Source organism: Anser cygnoides, chromosome 2 (assembly GCF_040182565.1).
Source record: "Anser cygnoides isolate HZ-2024a breed goose chromosome 2, Taihu_goose_T2T_genome, whole genome shotgun sequence".
In the NCBI taxonomy this organism is placed as follows: domain Eukaryota; kingdom Metazoa; phylum Chordata; class Aves; order Anseriformes; family Anatidae; genus Anser; species Anser cygnoides.
In genome coordinates, this window is record NC_089874.1 from 154295811 (window position 1) to 154320000 (window position 24190).

General features: G+C 42.2%; 1 long non-coding RNA gene across 2 annotated transcripts in view; it reads left to right on the top strand.

Moving 5' to 3' along the window:
- Positions 1-10156, top strand: part of LOC136789800 (uncharacterized) — a 33046-nt gene extending 22890 nt beyond the window's left edge. For both annotated transcript variants that reach the window (XR_010828815.1, XR_010828814.1), the window contains 2 exons: positions 2458-2583; positions 8649-10156. This is a non-coding gene — a long non-coding RNA (uncharacterized lncRNA). The remainder of the gene's footprint in view (positions 1-2457; positions 2584-8648) is intronic.
- The last annotated feature ends 14034 nt before the right edge of the window (positions 10157-24190 follow it).

Sequence of the window (24190 nt, forward strand, 5' to 3'; positions counted from 1 at the left end):
AAAAATCCTGATTGCAGGATTGCAAAAATCCAAAATCCAACTTTGTTCACATGGACAGAGATTAAAACTGAACAATGGAGGTTAATAACACATTACCTTGGTGTGAACTTGAGAAATGAGCTATTTTGGTTCCAAAATACCTTGGTAATTCTTTGAATGGATTACAGCTTCTTTTTAAGAGGGAAAGCAAACCCAAATCTGCCTTGGCTAGGTTTTGCTCAGTCACATTCTACAAACCTATATTGAGCCAAAACCTCTAAGCTTGCAGTGGTCAGGTTATGGAAACTAGCTTAAATTTGGATCCGGGATCTGAAGTTATCGTGTGGCTTTGAGCTGACACTGAACTGCCTAAAGTTACTGAAGACTGGGTACTGGAGAACAGAGGTACAGCAGATATTAAAAACTGCAGCAGAAGTGAACTGTGAATCCGAGAATAACAGTGCCTGTCCTCAGATCTGTTCTTACCATGCTCGTCCTGCTGCATGAGGCTGAAGTCAGCAGTTTTCTGCTAAAGTATCCTCAGTGAAAGCTTTGGGGCCTGACATGGACTGAGTGTATGGAGGTCACTGAAGAAACACTGTATAAGATTCTAGAGTCTGCGGTCTGTGTCTAGAGGAAGAAAACCAGGGATAGGTTGTAATGAGTTTCAGGATTTTAAAGACCTAGGAATTACCATGAGGGTCCTAGCATTGCCAGCACCCAGCTTAAATATTGCATGCTCAGGCTGTTTTAAGAAGAGGAGAATAATTAAAGCTAATCCCAGTCCTCATCTGTATTCTCGAAACAGAGTAGCACCCTCAGTCTTTCCTTGCAGGGAGTCCTCAAGCTGCAATAGCACCTGCAGCCCTGTCTGCCTGAGGGTCATTGCCAGTCCCTACTCCATCAGCGGCCAGTGCAGCTCTCAACAGCACACTGCTTTACTCCTCTGAGTGTCTCGGGCCAGCACAAGGCACAACTTAGCTCAGCATGCAGCCAGCAGGTTGACAATAGTTAAAAATAAATGGAGAGGGGTGTGATTGTTTATGAAGTGACAGTAGTCAGAAGCCCCAGTCCAAATCCAGCCCCTGTTTTGCTGCATGTACATGGGTAGATAATCTTTTTGGTTTGGAAAGTTTACTGCCCCAAAAGGAAGGCAGGCAAATTGTGGGGAGGGACCAGGATTCATTTTTTTTTCTCACAAGTTTGGAAGGGCTGAACCTACTTGTTATCAGCAGCAGTCCAGGCTTTTGCCCCAGCTACAGGGCCTCAGAACATCACTGTAGTTGCTTTTCTGCCAGTTTTGCCCAGATATGCCACGTAAAGGCCTCAAAACCTTTCAAAAAAAAAAAAATCAATCAGTTTCCTTGTTAAGTTTCAGTTTCAATGAAATGACACCTTCTTCCTATAATAAAGGGAAAAAAAGAAAAAAGAAAAAGCAGAACTCCTTGGTCTCCTCTGGCTAAAGCTCACTCTGCACTAGAAGCTTGATTCAGAAAGGTTTCCTGAAACCCCTCCATTTCTGCTCTGCTCTCTGCTGCACGGCCTCCTGTGAGAAACATGTTTGTTCTCCAGGAAGTTTTAACTAAATCAGAGTAGGCATTTTCGAGCCAGGACTATGAAAAACGAGAGGTTTATATTCTCTTTTTGGTTTGGGGGGAAGGAAGAAAAAGAGGAAGGAATTAAAATTCTGAGTCTCAGTTTAGCCTAAACTGGAAAAAAAAAAAAAAAACCATAATTATTTCATTCCTGGCTCAGGAGGCTGGCTGATTCATTTTGATGCAATCTGCAGCAAATATTTGGACCTCTGAGAATGTCTTGAAAACCCACTAGTATTCGTAAACTTTTTCATAGCTCAGGACTTGTGGATTTTGTAATTACTGCTGAGATCTCTGGTCAAATTTGTACAGTCTGCTAGATAAACTGCTTTGAAGCTCTAATTTCCTCAAAGCTTACTAAAATAGAAATTGAGACAACTGTACATAAGATCTGGTGCTGATGCCACCTGTGTAAATTTTATGGCCAAGTTTGAATACAACAAAATGAATCTCTGATTTATTCTCAGACTTGTGAAATAATAGCCAGACATTTAATTGCACAATCTTTGCAGCAATTAATTATTTCATCATATCATGCTATAATCAAGAAGGAAGTCAGGGAAGGAAGACTGTTGTATTTTCTGTTATACTTGGAAATGTTGCAATTAGTAGAGACAGAGGCTCATGAATAAATGAAACTTTACTGATGGTCTCTCATATATACATATTTATGATTTGATGGAAGTAATTGATTTAGACCCAAGTGAAAGTCCACGTTATGATGACCTCTGAAACAGCTGCAATGAACTTCCAGCTTTACTCTAAAGCGTAAAGTGGTTAATCACAATTTAGGTGTTGTAATGCTTTTATTCCAAACACTTGGCTACATCTCAGTAACTTCATCTAAATAACCACTTTTATCCTTTGTGTGGTGACTTTTCAGAGAGAGACAGAAAGAGAGACACTCAGTTTACTGAAGGAAAGCAGTGCATGCAGGTGGTGGCTCCTGTGACGATAACCTGTGACCGTACCCCTTCCAGTGAGCCGTGGTGGATGGTCGTGTTCCCAGGTGAGATGCTGGGCTCCAGGTGTGGCTGCAGTCTGCAAGGAGAGAGATGGAAACACTCTCACTTATATTTTAGGACCAACCAAGTGGCAGAGGGATGCATGGAACAAGCATTATGTGGCAGCTAACTGTGTCCCGGAGCTACGTACTTACCTCAGCTCCTTGGCCAGTGAAGGACTTGAGGACACATTTAACTCTTTGCTGTTAAAAACAGAACTTAGGCATGTGTTTAGATGTTTTTTTAGTCAGGATTGGATTTCATTGCATGCTTTGTCCAACTAAGACCTAAGATCATGTAGATGTGGTTGATAGGACACAGCCTATAAGCCATGAAAAGCCTGAAGCACTGACCTCGTCCTTTGAGGCTCTGGTCATGCTCACTCCCAAGTGATCAAAGGAAATAACAAATGTCCAGGTTTTTCTAGGATTGGAATTTTAATTTTTCTCTCTTGTTTATTACATGCATGCAAGTCTGTGTAAATGTAATAAAGCATTGAAATATACCATAATGACTGAAAACATAAACATTTAAGATGATCATACTTTGGAAGCAATTCATCACAGTGGTGGAACTACATTCAGTTTTTAATTCAGTTTGACTGTAGAAACCAATGGCATGTTGAGGATAGATGTTCATCTTACATTCCATGGATTGCCCCAAACTAATGCCTTAATCTGAGCTTTTTACTTAATAAATCTTTATCATCTCTTTGTTTTGACAATGTTAGTCTTTGCAGCTTTAAAGCTCCATTTGTCTGTCCTCTATTAAATTTACCAGTGGAGAAAATTGATAATCTGTTATTCTCCTGATGATCTCTTTATTATATTAAAAGAAAATGCATACTCGCAGAGTTATGTAAGGGGGTGTGTACATTTGAGATTTCAGAACTACCAAGTGCCAGTTCAGTGTCATTTGCACCAGGCATACAACCTGTAACTCACCCTTTATGTAAAGATCAATGTAGTGGTGGCACTTTGGAAGTGAGAAATGACAGTGTTGGTATGCAGTGTCTTAGTTTGGTTGTGGTATTCCTGAAGGAGCAATCACTGGTTATTGTTCAAAAATGCAGAGGGAGACCTTTCAACAGGGGAAGTCCAGATGGATGAGCCCTCTGTTCTCTCAGGGCACCCAGCTTGGTGCCTGCACCTTGGTGATAGCCAGACCTGGAGCTGAGAGGTAAAGTAGCGGAGCCCCCACAGACACCAAAGTGAATGGAAACAACTCCACACCCTCCGTGGCTGTGTCACTTCACGTCACTTCCTTCCCAGGGAGTAGTGACAACCTTCTTTCCTGTTTCCATTTGCTTGACCATTTGCCCCAGCACTTTTTTTTTTCCTGTCTGTGCATTTAATTCTGTCTGTACATTGAATTTCAGGAAGCACTTTACTGTGTGGGCGACTGAGCATTGGTGCAGGCTGCCCAGCAAGGTTGTGGAGTTTGTATCCTTGGAGATTTTCAAAAGTTTCTTGGACGTGGTCTTGGGCACCCTGCTCTGTGTGTCCCTGCTTGAGCAGGGTGGGACCAGATAGACCCCAGAGGGCCCTGCCAGCCTCAGCCAGTCTGTGATTCTGTGAACACCCAGTTCTGCACAGCTTTTTCATGCAGGGCTCTGGTAGGTGTCTTCAGCAGCCATTAGCAAAGAAAGCATAGATTTTTTTTCCCCCACAAAGACTTTCCCTTCTATTATTTTCTGTCCCTTCCTTTACCCTTATAAGTGCACTTTTCTCCCACAGCTTCCATTCTGACTAAGGAAACCCGAATGCTCTGCCTCCATCTCAGCTCTCTGGAAATGGATGCCTTTTGGGCAGTCACTGCATGGCTTCTTTCTCACACGGTCTCATGACTGGGGGAATGTTAAATGGTGTAACTGGAAATTAGATAGGGGAAACAGTTATTGCAGTCTTCACACTTCCCCTTCCCTTCTCAACTCAACCTACTCTGACTCATCAACAGAACGATCCTCCTCCTTCCCGTAAGTGAGTGTGCATATATGCATATAGATAGATAGATAGATAAACACCCAGTTTTTCTGCCTCCACTCAGCACATTGGGCAGTGGGATATAGAAAAAAACTAATGTTTCAGATATTGTAAGTTCTCTTCCTATGTACCATTTCCTACATAAGCATGAGACTGTTTGGATCACGGTAGAAAAAATCCTGCTTATGCTGCTGTTTTCTATTGTTCCTTGGAGAACCCTGACGGATCATATACTTGCAAATAATATTTACTCCAGGGAGAAAACATAAAAACATTCTCACCAATTATTATCCACAGTGAGGTTACTTGACTAGCTGTGGTTATAATGAAACGTTTCTTGGTTAAAAAAAAACACAAAACAAAACAAAATAAAACTGCTGTTTTTGTCTGCTCAGATGACATTAAGGACATAAAACTGCGGAAATTTACCAGAAAAATAGTCAGAAGTTCACTCAGCTGGAGACATCAGACATATGCCAAAACCAGAAGCTGATATCCAGCACCCCTCACTGAATTCAAATAAATAAGACTTCTCTGAACTTCAACTAATTCATTTAAGGATGTGGATCCAAACACCCCTAATGAGCATTTTCCACTGTGCTCAATGTCCTTAACTCTTGTTGAGGTCAACATCTTCATTTTCTGCCTTAATTTAGATGCCCCTCAGTCTTCCATTCAGACCAGACCCTTCTCTGCACTTGATCCAATTCAATTGATCAAAGTGTTTGATTTGTTTGATTTAAGTGTTTGATTTCAGTATTGCTGGGATGTGCCTGCCAGAGCATGTGGGAGTAAGTAGGCAGGCTTTTGGCTCACATGTTGCTGCTCAGCACTGTTTTCTCAACATGCAAGCTGTAGGCTATCTGCAAGGTTGCAGTGTGGGTGGAAGGCAAACCACACACAGCTATGAACATGGACACGGAATCCCAGAATGGCTGAGGCTGGCAGAGCCCCCTGGGGTCCATCTGGTCCCATCCTGCTCAAGCAGGGACACCCAGAACAGGGTGCCCAGGACCAAATCCAGATGGCATTTGAAGATCTCCAGGGAGGAGATTCCACAACCTCTCTGGGCAGCCTGTGCCAGTGCCCAGTCACCTGTATAGTACACACACAGTTAGTGTTGCTTAGACACAATTAATGAGATTTGGGGGCACACACTGATGCTAAGTGAAGAACAGCTATTCCTTCTAGTTACTAAATTTCTAATGAATAAATAATATTTGGCCAGAAAAGAAGAAAGAGCTTAGCTGAGTCTCAAGCCTTGTTGTTTGTACTAAGGTTCAAATTCCTACACCAGTAATTATTCAGAGAACGTGGAACAGCTTTTACAGGGGACACTGAAACACAGTCATCTCAGGGCAGAAAATGGGCTGCTAAACTACTCAACAAGATAACTGAGCTGCCAGGTCCAAGGCTGTGGTCTGGATATAGATTTAGAGCTGGATGTCCTGACTTCAGCAGATACCCTAACCATAGCAAAAATGGCTTTTCTAGAAGAGAGATAAGTGTCTCTCTTTCTCTTTGGCATTTTGACCAGAAATCCAACCCCACCATGGCAACCTTTCTTATGAAAATTTCATCAAAATTGGCATATTCCCAAGCAAATATCCATTTCAACAAACTGGCATTTTCCAATGATAAACTGCATTTCTGGAAAATACCCAAATAACTCTACTGTTTGGCACCTGCTTAGGTTGATAAATATTGAATAAAGTGGTTCACATTACTGTGGAACCCCACGGCATTTTTTGTTACATGATACTTGGAAAAAAGGCTGCTGTATCAGAGGGGAATTTTCACTGGGAATCTCTCTTTTGTAGTGCCAAAGAACACTGTCAGCAGGGTGAAAGCTCAGGGATGATCAGACCGTTATACATGAGAGATGTATGTATTTGCCCACTGCATGAGCAAAACCTTTGATTTTTTTATTGCCCAAGATAAAGCATGGCAGCCAAGCCTTCCCAAGGTATATCTGTCCTTTTCTGCTCTCTCTCCCACATAATCCCTTACACCTTCACCCATCCTTGTGATGAACTGTACTAGGAAATTTAAACCAGCTTGTGATGAACCATAGTAAGAAATTTGAACCAGTTTTAGAAAAAAGTCCAACGTTTCTATAGAAGTGGGTTTGGCCCATCACAGCTGTGAAAGTCCAGTAACGGGCTAGGAACAAATGCAAGTTTAAAAAGGGGCAAAGCACTTTTCATAGAATCATAGAATATCCCGAGTTGGAAGGGACCCATAAGGATCATCAAGTCCAACTCCTGGCACCGCACAGGTCTACCCAAAAATTCAGACCATGTGACTAAGTGCACAGTCCAATCGCTTCTTAAATTCAGACAGGCTTGATGCAGTGACTACTTCACTGGGGAGCCTGTTCCAGTGTGCGACCACCCTCTCAGGGAAGAACCTCTTCCTGATGTCCAGCCTAAACCTCCCCCACCTCAGCTTGACACCATTCCCGGGGGTCCTATCCCTGGTCACTAAAGAGAGCAGATCAGCGCCTGCCCCTACACTCCCCTTTGTGAGGAAGCTGTAGACTGCAATGAGGTCTCCCCTCAGCCTCCTCTTTTCCAGGCTGAACAGGCCCAGTGACCTCAGCCACTCCTCATATATCTTCCCCTCTAGGCCCTTCACCATCTTCGTAGCCCTCCTCTGGACACTCTCCAACAGTTTCACATCCTTTTTGTACTGTGGTGCCCAGAACTGCACACAGTACTCGTGGTGAGGCCGCACCAGCGCAGAGTAGAGCGGGACAATCACTTCCCTTGACCGACTAGCGATGCTGTGCTTGATGCACCCCAGGATACAGTTGGCCCTCCTGGCTGTCAGGGCACACTGCTGGCTCATATTCAGCTTGCTATCAACCACAACCCCCAACTTTTATGCGAGGCATCCTGGCTGGAGGCAATTGTCAAGTCTTTGGGACTGAACACTGACACTGACTGTGACATTGCTCCTACCTTAAATAAGTATTGATGTGAAGATCTTTTTTCAGCCTCTGCTTGCAGACTTGATTCAAAACCTACCAGTGTCTGTAGGAATCCCTTTTACTGACCTCAGGAGTTCCAGTCCCTAAAGTTACTGTTTTCTAGTCTATCAGTAAGAGAGAAGACAAATTATGTTTGCTTTTTATATGACAGAAATAGCAAATCTCTGAGGATATTTTCCTGTTTTCCTTAGAGATCATGAAAATTTCTTACTCAGAAGTAAACCTCGATGGTCAGATTCATTGCTCCTAATTTTATATCTCTAGTGCTTTTACATAACTAATGACTGTGCGTGATTCATCTCAGCTACCTGAGATGCCTGCTTTGGGATGAGATGAAAGGCATGCCAGACACACAGATTCTATTGATCACCTTCCCTATGACCGTTACAAGTGAATTCTCTTCCGAGTGTTGGAAAGAGAAAACAACATCTCCATGGTCATGTTAACATTTGTGCCTTGGAGCTCTTAATAAGTTCCTTCATGACTCAGACAGCATAGCTTCAAAGCGGTGAGGCATAGCTAGTCTGAAAAGCTTGTTTTCTCTCTGTTTATGCACACAGAGCTACTTAAAATACATACATGCAGAAAGTGCATGTTCTTCCATAATCCACAGACTCTCCACTACAAAGGCCAGGCTCCCTGATACCCTTTTGAGTCCATGTGTCTGCTTACTGCTGTTGTATGTTTTGTATCTGCTTGATGCAGCTGTGGATGGCCACATTTAGCACAGGGTGGCAGAGAATGTACTTCTCAGGAGTTTTATTCCCTTCGACTGAAGATTTTTTCTCCCTTCAGTGCACAGCTACAGTGAGGATTTTCCAACAGTCAATCAAAATGTGTACTCAACCCAACCAAAAATTGAGGAGAGAAACTTTCTCATTGACAGCAAAACATGTGGCTAACTCAGGGCAGGTCTGACAAACATGTCCAGAAATCATGAGATACATAGATACAAGTGAATTTCCTTTCTCCTCTCTCCCATTTCAGCAGCTACAAATTAAATGTAAATGGCTATTTTTTTTCTTTAAAAATCCTGCGTGACATTTATTGACTGCAGGGCAGTTGGAGGCTAACGTTTTCTATTTATTCCACACAGCATATGGAAGATAAACAATGGCGCAGCAGGACATGGTGCTGTGGAAAGACCCCCTGCCATTTCCAGCTGGTACCTTGGATCAATGTAAATTCATTGACCTCTCTGCCACGGCTGTTAATGTGACTTCTTATGATGTGGGTTCCTATTCACTGGAAATGGGACTCTGCTATTTGGGGTGGCATATTCTGTAGTGCTAGGATGTCCCACTGAGCAAGAAATAAATGAATGATTCTCCCATAGTTTGTTCTCTCTCTGACTGCTGGTGGGATAATTACAGTTTTAAATTACTGTTATTACCTTAATGACCTGTTGCTTGGTGAGGAGAATAATATGAGGAGTTTTATATTGGTACTGGCAAACAGCAAGCGTTCAGTCCATCTCAGGTGCTGCAGGCTGCAGATTCATGGTATGGCTGATGAGAAAGCCCTCATGCTGGTGGACCTTCATGGTGGTCAGGTTTCCTGTTCTCTTGAAAGTCTTCAGTGGCATCCCAAAATGTAGAAATCTAGATCTTTTAGGTAATATAGGCCTTTTCTGCTTCATTAGGATAAACACAGAGCAACTCAACTACTCTTTAGGAGCTTTATCAAAGAAGCCATCAGGATTTAGGGGTGTTGGCAGAATGGAGATTTTAAAAGATTTTTTACAAAGCTTTTCCAGTATGTTTAAATGTGGGTCAGTAGTTAGAAGTAAGACAAAAAGATCCTTGTGCCCTTCTGAATGGAGGAAAAGTCAGGGGGGAGTAAAAGGCATCATAAATGATCAGTGAAGAGGTGGCAAGATTGGGGTTCATGTACCTAAATTGGAATGTGGTACCTTTCTTATACGACAGAGAGGACAACAACTGGGTTAGTGTCTGGGCCTTGACAGGTTTATTTTCCAGTTAAGTCACCTATTCCCAAATGCAATGAACTGCTTCACGGAAATTCTCATTTCTGCCCACTGACTATGGAGAGAGGCTGAACAGCTCAGCCACAGCCACCTACATTGCAACCCTAGGCAAGATAGAACTTAATATAACAAGTAAACTAGCAGAGGAAGCAGCTTATGGAGAAGGGAATAAGATCTAAGTTAACAGTATTAACGCTAACTCCAGAACAAGACCATGGTGACCCATTTCAAAGGAAACATCACTTTTCACTGCAAGAACTGGTACAGAAAAATGCACCATCCTTGCAGCCAATATATCACAAAAGCTCCCTGCAACAGCATGTGGATAACACATCAAAGGCAGGAAAAGTCTGCCCACAGGCAAGTGCAAAACTGCTTTTTGCCCATGATTTTCTGCAGAGTCCAAACCAGGTTAAAGGTTGGCTTATTTCCAGTTAGGAATTTATAGCAGTTGAGTCATTGCTGTCAGGACTAAGTCTCAACCTGAGGGAAGTTTTTATTCAGAAGGATATTCTTATCACTATTGAAAAAAACTGTCTCAGCAAAAATGGAATCTTTTTAAAAAATATATATATACATATATACATATTTTTCTTCTAGAGGAAGAGCAAGGGTTAAACATATGTGGATATTTCTTTGTCACACTGCTTTCTTTGTGACTCTCATTTTTCTTACTCTTTTCAAGGTCCTTTGGGAAGGGCTGGATGCATTTCTTTGGAAGTCAGGGCAGAAACTTGAAAGTATGAGCACAAAATGAAAAGCTCTTCAGTTAAAGGGTTAGTTCACAGTGAGAGCTAGTGGAGTACATGCTAAACATATAAATATCAATGAGACCTCTCAAAATGCCTTGATATGCAGTTGTATGCCATCTATCAAAGGTGTTAAAGAGACAGCTAAAGTGAGAAGAAAAACCCTTAAGTTGAATAAAGTAAAAGTCACAGATCAAACCTCATTAACACCTGTCACTTACAACACCCACGTCAGAGGAAGAAATTAGCACCTCCTGACACAAATCCCACGTGTACAAAAACAAGTAATGCACACGAAAAGGCACAAAAAGGGATGAATATTAAAGCAATCACTCAAAGGGAGGATTCATCTTGCTTCTAACTATGCATGAAGCAAAAAATAAAATGCATACAGAGAAATTTTATAGGCAGAAAAGCAGCTGGGTACACCAGGGACCACAGTCAAAGCGTGGAAGCTGTGAAGAGCATATGAAGAAGAACTCAGTTTCATCAAATGTGGATGAATAAATATCAGTGAACTGAGAAATAATGAGTACTTAGATGAGTAATGGGGCTAAACACTGATTTAAAACCAAGTGTCTGTTTAGAAGGAAAACTGTTCCTTTTAAAGTACCAACAAAAAAGCAAGAGGCTGAAGCCAGAACAGTGACAAATATTTCTGCAAGAGAAAGCCCCTGCAGTACTCTGTTCGGCTAGAGATAACAGAGGTAAATAACTTTAACATCATGAATTTAAGAGATGTGCGTGTTTGATTTTCTCTCTCTTCCAGTACAGGTCAAAAGGACTGGAGTTTGCAATCATGTTGATGGAAATGAAAAGACCAGAGGAGAGCTAGGGAAAAGGAGAATTGTTCTGTGTTTAATTTACCGTGAGGTGAGGGAAAACATAGTGATGAGCCACGTAGCCTTGTTTCACCGCTTTGTCACAGTACAGCTGCGCTAGCAATACTGATATCTGGTCATCCGTTAGCTTTTGGTGGCTAAAAATATACTGCTGCCCCTCGCTAGCAGCAATGATCAAATCTCTGAAATCCTCCTACTCTCAGTCGCCCACTTAAGGACTATTCTAAGGGCACCCCACTCTGCTCATCACCCCATTTTGATGGGCTTTACAGACAGAGCCCAGTGCAAGCACAGATCAATAATATTCTGTTGAGTGTGGGGACCCGACATCCACTTGGAATCAGCTTTTCTAGCTTGGCATGGCTCTGTCTGCTGGCAGTGTCTCTTGCCCAGGGCTCAGTCGCTCCTGGCTGTGTGCGCCAAGCATGACTGTGTGAGTGTGTGCATGCATGTGTGTATAAAGCGAAGGCTGCAACCATACTTTCTACCGAGGGACTTACAGATGCTGCAGCCTACTCACTCTCTCTCTCTTCCCCTCTTATACTCCTACCCCCTTCAGGAGCTAGAAATACTCCAGAGACTGCAATAACCTACACCAGCTGGGAATGGTGCCAAAGTGGCTGTTGGCTGAGAGTAGCTGGAGTATGCTTCAGCGTGGCCTTTCATACTCTTTGCACGACCCTCCAAAACCCTGGGGGATTAGTGCCCCTCTGAGCCCCATTATACCATCTGTCAAAGAGTTCCCCACATGAGGGAAAATCTCAGCTGGCCAAGAGGAGCTGGAGGCTGGGCAGCACAAAGAGCTTCGTTCACTCCCCAGTCAAGGCTCTTAATTTTCGGGCTCGCTGACTGCATATATACAGTGCAAAATGCTCAAAGTGACTTCTTCCTAGGATTAGGAATTAAAACAAACAAGTAAACACAGAAGCAATATTAGCTTGCTCCTGCCCTACTATTAAAAACAGTTTTATGACCTGAAAATTATACGCCAACTGATTTTGGCAGGGCTCTCTCAGCTAATCTGCTCCACACACACATGCATCTGTCTTCTTACTTATAGCATTAGCTGTCACCACGGGACTCTGTCTTTATTTTCTTCAACAGATTTTTAGTGGGCTCTTCAGCCCTAAAAATAAACATGATCTCCTGGGGGATGTGTTTGTCTCCTCAGCTCCCATGTGCAGGTTGCTGCATGATTCCTGCTGGCTGTGTGGAGATTTATCTCCCAGAGCTCTGTGCAGACCTGCCATGTGGCAGAATGGGAGTGGAAGCCAAAGATGAATTGTGGAAGTTGCTGTGTATTTGCAGCAAAGGGAACACTGTCTTTTCTAGAAACATGGGGACTGATCTTGCTTATCCTTTTGCATTTGATACCAAAATGGTCAATCTGTTGCAGGGTACAATGCCTTCAGCACTGGGACCCCCCTGACAGCTGGGGCCTCAGGGCCAGCTCTGCTGCAAAACCTGTTGAAAAACTTGCCCGAGTCATTTTTTGTGCACCTGTCTCAAGATTATTCCTTTGTGCACTCATTTTCAGTTCCCTCTGACTATCAAAGCCTTTGGGCTTGCAGAACTCAGAGCATTTGGATACAGGCTACAAGCCTTTCATCACCATCTGAGCTTAACTTACACATTTAGGGGGATTTATTTAGTTATTTATTTATGTATTTACTGAACTTGGAATGTTGGCCTACATGAAGAGCTCTGAATCACAGAATCACAAAGAAGTCTAGGCTGGAAGAACCTGCTGGAGATCATCTGGCCCGGGCTTTTCTAGAAAGCAGGGCCCTAGACTAGGTTATTTAGGGCCTTGCCAAGCCAAGCCTTGAATATTTCCAGTGAGGAAGATCCCACTGTTTCTTGGGAAATCTATTTCAATGTTTATTTGTTCTAATTTTTTTATATCCATGTGGGATTTCTCTCAAAACCTCTTGTGCCCATTGCTTCTTGTCCTGTCATTGTGTATCCTTGTGAAGTACTTTGATCTTTATAGCTACCTTTAGATATTGGAATATGGTAATTAGATTTCCCCAAGCCTTCTCTTCTTGAGGCTGAACAAACCCAGTTCCTTCAGCCTTTCTTCATACGTTAGGTTCTCCAGCATTCTGATTATCTCAGTGGCCTGGACTCTCTCCAGTTTTTAGTGGCTCCAAGGACTGCATTGGTCTTCGTTTCTGTACTCACTTTGGCACTTACATGCAGTGTTGGGTTGGGCACAAAACACAGCCATGCATGAATATTCTGTGGAAAATAAACTGTCTCCTTCTTTGTAGAGCCTGAGACACCTGTAGAACCTGTTGTAAGTCAGTAGTGGATCAGTCCTGTACTCAGGTCTCTGAGGAAGCCAGACTAGTACACAGTTCATCTGTGCTAAGCATACTTAGAGACACACACACACACATAAAGTCGTTCTCTTGGAAAGCTGGTTTAACTGATCTGTTTGGAATGCTTAGGCCATATGGTCCTGATTATTTATATAGATAAGTGTGTGTATTTTTCTCTGCCTAAAAATAACCAGACTTAGGGAAGAAAGATGCTTTTGTGTAAATTATTTAAAATGGAAAAGCTGCTAATCCCTTGAGAAAACCCTCACTAGCATTGCACGCAGTGCTATGAAGCCCCTGAGATGTGGGGTGTGGGGCCTGGCTGATTAACCACGATTCTCTCATGTCCTTTTACACCCTTAGTGTGACCAGCCCGGTTGCTCCCTCTTGAGATAGTGCACATTCCTGCAGAACAGCTGATGAAATACAGCTGCAGGGCAAATATAATTTGTGGCCTTCTGTATTGTGGTTTCTTTCTTCCCTCTGTGCTCCTAGTTCTCAACAACCCTTCTTAAACTCTCATTGAGTGAGATTCTCATGAGGCGGGAAGGCCAAATACTAACATATGTGACAGCTCACAGTCTAAGTTGCATCAGTGGAGACTGATCTAAACTACCTAGCAGTCTTGTGTAGAATGTGCATTAGGGATGTATGTGGTGAAGAATCTCAGGTCTAAGTTTAGGCCTACCTAAGGCCTAAATTAGGTTGGTTGAGTGGCCACTGAATAGGTTTGAAGAATATGTTCCAAACTCCTCTTCTGCTCTTCCTTTGTGTGCTTTGAGGCTGGTGTCTTAAGCTGGACAAAGTGTTGCCCATGGCTCCTTGCAGCCATCATATTCTCATTCCATCTATGCCATCCTTGGCTGGCTGTGCTGCATCTTGGCATAAACAAAGAAAGCAGCCATGCCATGGCTGCCTTTCAGCTGAGGATGTTTGTTGTTCTTGGCAGTGAGCTGTCCTAGAAACCGTGTCCTTCAACTGCACCTATGGCTACTGAAGGATTTCATGAGGTTAAAAGCACTAACACTTGACAAGGTCTCAGATGTGCGAACATGATGGAAAATGTGCATACTGTTCATTTTAGGACAAACAAACAAAACTAAACTTTTCATCTCTCCTCAGTAACAGCGTCATTCCTGGTGACATTCTTCACAGAACAGTGTTGCTTTTTGGTTGATGCTGGGCAAAAATTCTATTTGCAGGTTTTATATAGAACTCTCTAACAAGGACTTTACATGGTACAATTCATGACCTTCCTTTACCTCGTCCCATCCCCAGCCTCATTTCGTAAAAAAGTGTTTCTTGAGGGTGAAATTGTGAGGGGACCAGCTATTTCTGTCTCCCTGACATTTCTTGTTATAATCTTCCTCATTGCCCTAAACGGTTTGTTTCTGACTGTCAGCATTGCACAAACTCTTTTATTACAGTGGAGGAGAACTGACATTTGGCTGAGCTTTGCATTGGTTATTTGGGTGAAACAGGGCAGTGGATGGTTATTATTAATATTATAATTTTCTGGAGTTGCTGTGGGAATATGAAAAAATTATCACTCTGAGTCTCAGCTCCCGTCCTGTGGTTAGTCTTGTCCCGGCAGACTGTCGACTCACTCCGTCTCTCTTGAGTTTCACAGAAAATCCAAACTTGTTTCCCATCCAGGGCTTCATATCCTACATGCTCCTGTGGCTGTCACTGCTGCAGTCTGAGAGTTTCTCCCTCCCTTCATCCTCATGACATTTCTGTGAAGCAGGGAAATAGAATTATGCCGGTGCTGTACATAAGGACCTAAAACATAAGCAGACCATATAATTTGCTTTCAGTTCTGCACTGGAAGTCTGTGGGAGGTCAAGAGCTTAGCTCAAATTCCCCCCCTGGAAGCCAACGGTCTTACCGCTGGATGACCTCTTCATCTCTACAGCTACCTCCTTCAAGCCTATGGAGACCTCCTCCTTTGCTTCTGTTTCTCAATCAGTGTTTTCACAGCAGAGCTCAACTTTGGAGCTTTGCTCTGGGCTGCCTTACAGAGCACTGAACTGGCACTTGATTAAAGACATGACTGCCAAGCAAGCAGGATCCAAAGATGCTCAGCATCCCAGTAAATGCCAGCCAACCCCAATTCCCCAGACACACAGCACCTTCTTCCCTTGTTTAGGAGCAGGGAGAGTAGATGAGACTTCCCATATTGCTGTCAGTTGACCAGAGCTATGGAAGTGATCTCATTCATGTATGATTGGTGACTAAATCATGAGAAACCAGATCCCTCTGCATCCCATCAGAGCTGTCTGGGTTTAGGTCCAGAGGACAACCTGCCCTGCCATAGTGCTGGGGTATATACATGCATAGCAATGATTACTTTGGTGTGCAGAAGTTTTGAGATAAAAATCTCAGACTGGGGTTTGATCTATGTTAGAAGATACCAAGAAGTGATGAGTCAGGATCCTCTACTCATGGAAAACAGGGTGACAGGGCAAACTGTCCCACCTTGCGACCTTCTCTTCCTCTGGAAGGCTCTGTGATTAATTACTGATTGAGTAAAGGTAAGCAGAAAAAGAGATATCTTCCCTGCTGAACAACAGCTAGACTCTGTTTTCATTCTAGCTGGCAGAACTGGTGGTATAGCTTCAAATCCTCCAAGGGTATATATTAATTAATAACAACAGTGACTCCAGAGCTCCAGTGCTCAGCTGTGGCCCAGTTCTCCAACACAAGGAAGATCTCCTGGACGAGCTTCCAGATGTAATAGGAAGATCTTCCGGGAGAACTTAAAAAAACAAGAACCAAGCCTTCAAAACAATGTGTTGCAGAGAAATATTCAATGTCACAAGGAATAAGCATTATTTCTGTGGTGGTCTGAAAGCCATTTTGGAGCAGAGTGAGCACCACAAAAATAGTTAAAGATGATAAAGATATTCATTTGAGATGAGCTCCTGGTTACCTTCTTCCATCACAAGCAACTGTTAATTGTCAGAAATCAACTTTTTGTTGTTGTAGTTGATTTCAAGTGCTAAAAAAAGTAATGAATTTTCCTCCAGGCGAAGAAAGGTAGCTGTAGATTTACACATGTTTTCAGTGGAAGTACACTAAATCCACATGGCTGCATTTGGAAGCATTCTCTATTGGTTTTGGACATGAAAATAATGAAGATAAACTTCTTGTTTTACAAAAATAAAGTATAATGGAAAAAAATCAGTTCACAGATCCAAATTTGGATTTTCTCCTTTTTTTTTTTTTTTTTTTAAGATTTGAAGAACTTTAAAAGGTAGGTTATGTCCAGCCCTGAGGAGATGAAGAACCCTAAAAAACTGTATTTTACTTCTAATTAAATAGGAGAAAATAGGGTTGTCTTGTTTCAGGTTTGCACCAAAAACATTTCCCAAATTACTTTTTTTTTGGCTTTTTTTTTTTTTCATATAATTTGGGATATTTTTCTTTCTTGAATTTCTTTCGTTGTAGAAATTTTTTGTAGAAATGCTTTGTAGAAATGCTAAAGCTTATCACTGTGTTTAAAAGTAATACGGTTCTGCTGTCTCCAAGGAAGCCTTTCCTTAAAAGATTTCCTTCTGTTTAAAGGTTAGTCAACTGCAGGGTCTGTAGGCTGGGAAGAAAATAAGCACAGAAGGATTTTTCAGAAAGTATACCAACAAGCTGAGTTGGAGCTGAATTTAGGTTCTGTAAAATGGAGATTCTAACCAATAGAAATGTTTCTGTATTTAAGCATTCCAATGAAAACAATTTTGATTGGAATTATTCCCTTGCTGGGTTTATAAGCCAAACACTGCATCATTTTGCTAGAAAAGAAGAGCCAGATTTGTTAGCTTCCAGTAAGTTTCACAGTCTATTTTTATATTTTATGTGGAGCGAAATACAGAAAGCAAGTATGGAATGACAAACATTGAAATGCAAATTAAGTTTTTAAAATTTGCTGTAAGTGACAAAGAAATGTAAATGCACTGAAAAATATTATCTCAAGGTTGAACATTCCCCCTGCTCAACTTCAAATCAGAGAGCAATTTCTGTACTTTCAAATTGCATCTTAAGGAGGATGTTTGCAATGCTCTCCCAGGTGCATAATACAAAGAAGTGTTAATTATTTAACGATGTGTACTGGCAGTCTGTGGGAATGGGGAGAGTGGGAAATAAACATGATGAGTGTAAGGAAACAAATCTAATGTAAATAATGAAACTTATAGAGCTCTGTCCTAAAACAAAACAAAACAAATCAAAAAACAACAAACTAACAAACATAAAAAAACAATCAACCAACCAAATAACAACACCAACACCAACCAACCAACCAACCAACCAATCAAAAAAAAACAAACCAAACCCAACCAAAAAAAACCCTTCAGGGTTACCATAGCAACAGAAGACAGAAGACATGGCATGGGTAGCATCTTCTTTGTCCTCAAAGACACTTCCCTTCAGAAGTGAAGTGAACTTCTGCAAAGAGCTTTGCAGACATTTTTTGGTGATCCTTTGCCTGGAAGGCTGGAATCTGTTCCCTTAGATTCAGATGCCTTCCAGGAGCTGCATAAATATCCCTTCTGGCTCTCACTCCTGTTCTTTGGCAGCACTTGGACCCTTTCCAACCAGTGACTGCTTCCTGGAAGAGTACTGTCTGCCAATCCTGAGGAATAACCTTTCATACCTACTCCAGGCTTAAAGCCAAGATAGACCATCATGGCATGTAGTCTCTACACTCAGACCATAAATATCATACCAGTGACTTCTCACAGACCCCAGGCTCTAGCCTGTCTGAATCAGGGATGACTGGACAAGGTGAGGTTCCAGCAATGGTACAAGATCCTGCAGTGGCAGGAATTGCTTTGAGGAGTTGCACCAGGATGTTACTTGTGTGTCCACATGGGCCTTGAAAGCCAACTCCTTAGACAACTTTGTAAATCCATTGTAAGTCCATTAAAAGTAATGAAGTAATTTCCATTTAAACAGTTCTACGGGTTAGTGCTACTTTTATGTGAAATAGCCAAGGGCTGGGTTTATGTCTTCAGTGGAAGCAAGTCTAGATCCTTATTGCTTCTCAGATTTTTTTTTCCATACATGCTAGAGCTTTGAAGAATTAAATAATTTATATACCAAATTGAAATAATAAATAATCAGTGAGGGAGGCTTAAAATTCACAGTACATAAGAAAAGATGGACCATTATAGCTTATTATAAAGCTCCCCTCATAGCCAAGCCTTGGGGTTCAGTGCCATAACATAATAAAGCCAGTGAAACTGTAATTAAGCTCTGCTTCCCTAGCTCCTTGAAATTCAGACGGGAAAAAAGCAGGAAGGCGATGTGATTCAAATGGTGATGGGGGGGAATGGTAATAACACAGAGTCAAAGAGAGGTCATTCTGAAACACACCTTGGGGACAGCAGGTGTGGTAATAAATTAACTGTATATGCTTTTCAAGGCAGGGCAAAAGAGACGCAGAGGAATTCCAAGGAAGAGTAAATTGCACATGGCAGAGCCTGCCAAGCAATAACCTGCTGATTTAGGGTCCATTCTTGGAGTGGCTCCATGCTCAAAATGTCTACAGACAACTGAACAAACAGGCCCAGGCTTGTTCTTGCTCTGTGGCCCCTTTCCTACGCTGGTGCCTTTCCAACGTAGTGCACTGATCTACCAGTGGCTCACCCTGGTTGATGAAAGCCATTGAAACACAAGGTGCACAGAGAGGAGTTTTGGATCCAACTCTCCTTCCACATGCACACTGAAATAATCACACTGCCACCTAAACTGCTTAGTGGCTTATGGGTGGACACCTGACCTGGCATTCTAGAAAATGGCTCTTGGGGAACTGCAATTGCCTACCCTCCCCAGGTAATCCAGACAGGAGGACATTTTATCCCTTTCCCTCCCTTATTATGGACAGTAACTCAGGGATCAAGGTTCTGATGTACAGTAAAACTCATTCTTCCACCCTGTATGTCCTCATCCTAATGGGTGAAAAGCATAGAAACTTGGTGTTGCAGGCATTTAGAAAGACCTAAGAATGCAGTAGTCTGGTTTGGTATGTTCACTCCAAACTCAGAAAGATCATGTAACTCAGTGATGTGCACAAATAGGCTCATTACTGCTCATTTCATCCTCTCCAATGATTTATAAACTAGGTATTGAAAATCAATGTGTAAATGGCACCATTTTGAAAACTATGTGGAGAAGACCCCAATCAATCAGGAGAAAACCTATCCAGAATGAGTAATGGTTGATCAGACCATTTTATTTGGAATAAGAATTTGGAAGAAAAGAAAAGATTTTACTTGTGGAAGTTGATGCAGTTGAATTTGTTTATCACCCCAGACTATGAAGAGTTGTTCACATTTGCAGGCTCTGAAATTACCCGACCTAGATTCTTCATCTTCTTTTTCTCATTTCAGAATTCCAGATTTAAGAAGCATCTCTCTGTGACATTTTAATGATCTGCAATGTACACAAAAGAATGGGAAACTCAGTAGACAGCTTTTGACATTACATTTCTTGGTAGGAAGTTTTACTGTGCACTCCCTCTTTTGATCCTCTGTCTATATGCTGAAAATGTATGAAGCTTTGTGTTTACAAGGATGGTAGGATTGAATCTTTAACGGAAATTGGAGTGCTTTTCCCCTAGTGCATTTTGTTTATATAGATGCTAGGGCACACTCTAACATTAAGGTATCTTCTTCTTGGTAGCATTTACAAAACACATCTCAGCTGAACTGAGGGAAAAGGTGGGTAATTTGCTTGTCTATATTTCTGGAAGTCATGATTATTACAGTGAAACAAACTCAGCATCTGAATAGCTAACTTTCCCCAATGAGACACATTTTTCCCTAAGTCTGAAATATCAGTCCTTTGCTCTAGTTCTTTTTGAGAGGGACTAGCACATTTGTTCAGTCTCTCCCCACTGAAGCTTGTAAGGGGCTATGGAAAGAAAGTCCTCTTTAGTTAATGGATTTTACACAGAAATGTAAAATGGGAGAAAGATTGATAGCCTTGCTTTCTAGGTAAGACTTTAATTCAAGGATTCACCATCAAGGATTGGTAGAGAAATTAAAGATCAAGATATGCCTTGGATATTCCAGCTTGAAGAGGAAGAGCCTTCGCCTGTAACGTATTGAAGAATTATGGTTTTGAGGAATAACTGATCATCTTGGTATGTTTTAGGAGCACAGCTGACATCCTTGACCTCCAGGTCCAAGCAATACCACTGCACATCCTGTCAGACAAATGGAAAACATATCAGAAGGACAGGGAGAAGAAGGCAAAGAAACGGCTCAGAGAATGAGAGAAGGGGAAATGATGTCTCTATGTGGTTAGACAGCAGTGAATAATACAGGAGAATAAACAGGAAGACAGGTACAAGAAAAATAGGAAAGAAAATAAATAACTTCTGTCTGAACTTAAACCGGGCAGCCCAAAATGTAGCTATAACTGGCCAAATACAGAGAAAAGTCTTAGGAAAACTGAGTAGGTCTCCTGCAAAAAAAAGTATGCTAGTCCAGCTACTTTCCAGGAGAAAGAGTAGAAGTTTTATTATCTACAGATGAGACCCTAAGGAAGTGAGAGACAGTCCTCCAGCAGTGATCTGTACTAGAACCAGTGACAATATCAGAAGCCTTGTTGCACAGATCCTGGGAGACACTGCAAAAGGGAAGAGAAAGGTCTCTCAGGAGTAGAGGAAGAAAATGTTAGGGTAGATAGGTGAGCAATATAGAAGGGTCCATTCAGTTCTGTAACTCTGGAAAAGAAAGAAAAAAGAGAAGGCATTTTTCATCACATCTTATTTTACCATTATGGGTCATATGTGATTCAAGGTCAGAGGGAATACTTGAATGCTTATAGTTTTGAAATACTAAAGTATAAGATGCTTAGCAGTTACTAAGACTGCCCAGCTTTCACTGAAATATTCAGCTGACTTTTCTTTAAACATGTGTTTGCAATGTAGGTATGTAAGGAGCAGATCTTAATGAATGCTGTGCTTATCTGAATACTCCTGAAGGCCCATAAAATCATGAACCTACAAACACAAGAAGGTTGGTTTGGGAGAAAAAAAGTATCCTGTAGGGAAAAGCAACAGTGAAGCATAAAAATTTACCAAACTTAAATAACAAGTAAGAAATGAATGCTAATAACTATAAGTGACAAGATTTAAAATATAAGTCATTTATAGAGAAATAAGTAGAATAGCAACAATTAACAGGATTACAGACACCAAGAACAAACCTTTTTAGGGAAAGAAAAAAGAATCTCAGGTATAAGTCATTTACTGAGTACAGATGGTTAAATCATAAACAGTGAAGTGAAACTGTTCAGTAGATATTTCCATTCTCTATTTGAAGGAAAAAAAAAAAGCAAGCAAGCAAACAAACAAACAAACAACAAAAAAAAAAAACACAACCAATCAGTCAAAGTGATGCTGTAGATGGAAAATAATTTTTACTCTCCACAACAAAATGGAATGAAGCATCATTCCATACCAGAATTTTTCAAATAAATCAAGAAAATAATTTACACTGAAGAGTTTAAAAGGGCTCAGGTGAGAATTACACTAAAGCTCTGTGGTTAGTTGGGAACTCATTCTGGCAAATAAGGCAATACCAAATCATCAGCATATCCTCTAGTTAACCTCTAGTTATCTAGTAGTTAGAGATTAAAGGAATAAACCATAGAAGGCCAGTCACTCTGTCGTCCCTTATAGACAAGACCATTGGGCAGTGAATTAAGGACTCTGTCAATCAACAGTTAGAGCTTAAGAAGGTGATTGACACAAGGCAAAATATTTTTAATGGAGTCTGCATCCTGTTAGATAGGTCCTTTATCTCTTTTTTATAAGATTATAGGTTTGGATGAAGTGGTACCTTTGGATTTCTCCAAGGCACTTCATAGAATCATATAATCTTAGAATGGCTTGGGTTGGAAGGGACCTTAAAGATCACCTAGTTCCAACCTCCTGCCATGGGCAGGGACACCACAGGCTAAATCAGGTTGCTCCAGGCCCCATCCAGCCTGGCCTTGAACACTTCCAGGAATGGGGCATCCACAACTTCTCTGGGCATCCTCTTCCAGTGCTTCACCATTCGCCACCCTCATAGTAAAGAATCTCTACTGAATACCTATTTTAAATTTTTATTATTTATTTTTTATTTTTTAGTTTAAAACCTTTATTCTTTGTATTACTCCTTTTACTATCGCTACACTTCCTGACAAAGAGTCCCTCCCAAGATTTTCTGTAGGCACCCTTTAGGTACTGGAAAGCTGCTATAAGGTCTCCCCAGAGCCTTCTCTTCTCCAGGCTGAACAACCCCAACTTCCTCAGCCTCTCTTCACAGGAGAGGTGCTCCAGCCCCTTGATCATCCTTGCGGCCATCCTCTAGAATAGTTCTCATAGGCCCATGTCTTCCCTATACTGGGGGCCCCAGATCTGAACGCAGTGCTCCCGGTGGGGTCTCACAAGAGCAGAGCAGAGGGGGAGAATCACCTGCCTCGCCCTGCTGGACATGCTGTTTTTGACGCAGCCCAGGATACGGTTGCTGACTGCAACTCTTAGTGACCATCCAGCCAGTTCCAGCCACTTCATATCACCTGAAACTCTGATTAAAATCTCGTATTAAAAGGAATCAACAGTACACAAAAAAGAGGGATGAAAAACTGGTTCACTGGAAGACCTTGAAATGGAGTTGTTAATGTATCTCTTCTTGAGTGAGGGCTTGTCCAGATATCAACCCTTTGTTCAATACCATATGATGTTTTCATCATTGATGTACCAGGTGGTAGTAAATACTTGCTGGTTGACACATGTTGTGAGGAGTACGAATGGAAACATCTGCTTTCTTTATTGTCCATCCAGAAAGTTCATTTCATACACCCTAATCAAGGTACAAGCTCAGGAAGGAAAGTTTACCAATGTCCTCACAGGAGACATATAAAAAAAGAGAGTATCCAATATTTGTAGGGGAACGGCACTTTGAAAACATTATTGGGTGGTTTGTTAGGAAAATAGTGCATTCAACTGAGCTGACCATCTGTGGTGGTTCTACTCAGCTGGGCAGCTGAGCTCCACCACAACTGCTCTGTCACCCCCCCTCCACAAAGGTAAAAGGGGAGAAAATAGAACAGAAGGGGCTCAAGGGTTGATATAAGGACAGGGAGATTGCTCAACAATTATCATCACAGGCAGAACAGACTCAGCATAGGGAGATTAGAGAAATTTATTGCCTGCTCCAGCACGGGTCCCCCACGGGCGGCAGCTCCCCCCAGGCCCCCTGCTCCTGCGTGGGCTCCTCTCCACGGGCTGCGGCTCCGGCCCGGGGCCTGCTCCTGCGGGGGCTCTCCATGGGCCGCAGCCTCCTCCAGGCCACATCCACCTGCTCCACCGGGGGCTCCTCCACGGGCTGCAGCGTGGAGATCTGCTCCGTGTGGGACCCGTGGGCTGCAGGGGGACAGCCTGCTCCACCAGGGGCCTCTCCACAGGCCGCAGGGGAACTGCTGCTGCCTGCCTGGAGCACCTCCTGCCCTCCTGCTGCACTCACCTGGGGGGCTGCAGGGCTGCTTCTCTCCCATTTCTCACTCCTCTCTCCCAGCTGCTGTTGTGCAGCAGTTTGTTTCTTTACCCCTTTCTTAAATCTGCTCTCACAGAGGTGCAAACAACATCGCTTATTGTCTCAGCTCTGCCCAGCAGCGGGTCCATTTTGGAGCAGTTGGGGCTGACCCTTATCTAATGTGGGGCAGCTTCTAGACTCTTCTCACAGAGG